Source organism: Lupinus angustifolius, chromosome LG11, assembly GCF_001865875.1.
Source record: "Lupinus angustifolius cultivar Tanjil chromosome LG11, LupAngTanjil_v1.0, whole genome shotgun sequence".
NCBI lineage: Eukaryota > Viridiplantae > Streptophyta > Magnoliopsida > Fabales > Fabaceae > Lupinus > Lupinus angustifolius.
In genome coordinates this window covers 28,590,993-28,593,730 of record NC_032019.1, presented here as the reverse complement: position 1 = coordinate 28,593,730, position 2,738 = coordinate 28,590,993, and positions in this window count along the sequence as shown.

Here is a 2,738-nt window from a genome sequence, read left to right as displayed (position 1 = left end):
AATATATATATATATATATATATATATATGTATATAAATAAATAATGTAACTATATATATCTTCCTTACTATTTCTTTTATATATACACTAGCGTGTTGCCAGGCATTCTTGTGTCTGTCAACCCGTTTTTCTATTGTTTGAAATGTAATTGTTTACCTAAATAATTGAATCACTTACAGTTAGTTTTGTAGATGAAGTTATAATTGGCACGTAATTATTTAAATAAAATTATTTTTTAGTAAATATTATGGAGCGTTATTATTGAATATTGAAGTCGTGAGAACACATTCAAGAGATAAATATCATTACAAAATATTTTTTGTTCTGTAAGTAAAGAAAAAAAATGTTTTGATAACAAAATTAAGAAGGAAGATACAATTAAGAAAATAATATGGACATGTAATAGGGATATGGGCATTAGATTATATGGTTTTTTTGTAAAAAATAAAAAATAGGCAAGGGCAAAATTGAAAATTATAAATTACTTCATGGTGAGTGGTTACACCATGTTTTGCCTTTATAATAAAAATATAGAAGTATAGATATACAATGTAAAAAATAAAACATATATATATATATATATATATATATATATATATTCACTGTTACGTATAATGTTTATATATAATATATATAAATATAAAGAACATCTCTTAAAGTTTTATATGTATAACAGTGTTTTTACTGTTTTCTGTTTTGTTTCCTTTGTTTTGTTTATGTTATTGCTCTACTTTAGTTTATATAAATGATGTGAGTCTTCATATATATTTTATTGTAATTCACATTATTTATTTATATATATATCATAAAAACATAAACATGAACAAAACATAAATAGAAGAACCCCTATGTAAGCATGTACAGAAAAACACACTGATATATGTATGTAGAGTATACCGAATATATATAAAAAAGAGTGTAGAATAGAGCACAATAGAAATGTAGTTCACAATAGAAATAGATATAAGGTTATGTTTCTGTTTTCTTTGGTTGTTATAATGTTTATGTTTTTGTTTTTTTAGTTGTAAGCGCAAATAATTATATTTGAGTTTTCTAAATATTCAAGAGCATATTTTAACACATTATTTAGGATCAAATCATAATTAATGGAAAACAATAAGTTCTTAAATAGAGTGTTCTAATACCACATGTAAATTTTAGAATAGAAATCATGTGTAAATGGATCTTAAGCATTTATAGCTTTCATATAAGAAGAATAATTATAAATTACTAACATTTATTCATGGTAACTGATCCTCCTAGAGATGGCGTATGTTGTTCTTCGTCTAGAGAAAGTCTTTTATCTCATTCTCGTTCATTTTATGCTCTTCCTTAATTGACGGTAAATACAAAGTCACTCTTTCTTGGGAAAGATAGGATCCATGTTTAAAGTCATTTTCTAATAGGGAATGGAGTATCTCCTTGTATAAGGAGATAAGTTATCTCCTCCTGCCAGTGAAATCATGACATGTGTCATATTTCATCATTTTCAATAAAAATATTTTAAAAAATAAACAAAATAACACACATGTCACATTTTTACTGGTTAGAGGAGATAAGTTATCTCCTTATATAAGGAGATGCATTATTCTCTTTCTAATAAGTATAATGTTTCCATCAAACACTACATATAGACTACTTCTCAGATATTGTATATACAACATTTAAACATAAAAACAATATATCTCTTCATGTCATATAAGTCATCCTTACCATTAAATTAAGTTTTAAGCTATTTTTAAGTTCTTGATGCAATTAAAACTTAAAACCTATATTATTTGATGATGTTTATAACTTATTTGTGATACTTTGTGGTAATAAAGTCTTCCTTGTTGGTGTTTAATTTAGTAATTGTATTGTGATAATGATTTTAAATTTAAAGAATTAAGTTATTAATTAATAGTAGAAAGTATTATGAATTTTTAATCTAAACCTAGTAAATCGATTCAACAAGTGATTCACTAAATCAATACTCTAAATGACCGATCTGAGTTTACCAACATTGTTGGTAATTGTGGTTACACAATGCAATATAAAGCAAGCATAAAAATATGGGAAAGCAAATTATGAATATATATATATATATATATATATATATATGTATATGTATGTACATGTATGTATATGTATGTACATGTATGTATGTATGGGGGCAGAAGATGGTGAAGATATGTAGGGCAATTTTGCCCATGATTTTTTTTAAAATTTATTATATTATTTTTTTTAAAATTTCAAATATATTTTTTATTTTATGTAATTTGTTAGATAATAAATTGAGTTACCTTATAAGTGTAAATGATGATATTACTTATAATACTATTATTTTATAATGATTTTACACATATGAAATAGATTATAAGATCACAAATTGTCTTTGATAAACTTTGCTACAATAACCTAAGATGATTTGAATTTTTATAAATTATTTAATATTGATAACATGTATTTTTGTGCAAAAAAATTATCATATGGATTTCACTGAGAAGAGAAAATTAATTTTAGATGTCAATTTCAACATTTTATTGTTGATATCATTAATTATTCATGTGCGAAAAACTCACAATAATCTCTAAACTAAGTGCAACTTTGACAATACGGCAAAAATGTATGCTTGATTAAGTTATACGAAGAAAGTGAATACATACTATAGAAATATTATTTTCAGCAACCAAACAAAATCATGTAATAAGATAAAAGGATGAAATTTTTACAGACAAAAGAATATAGTTGAATATTT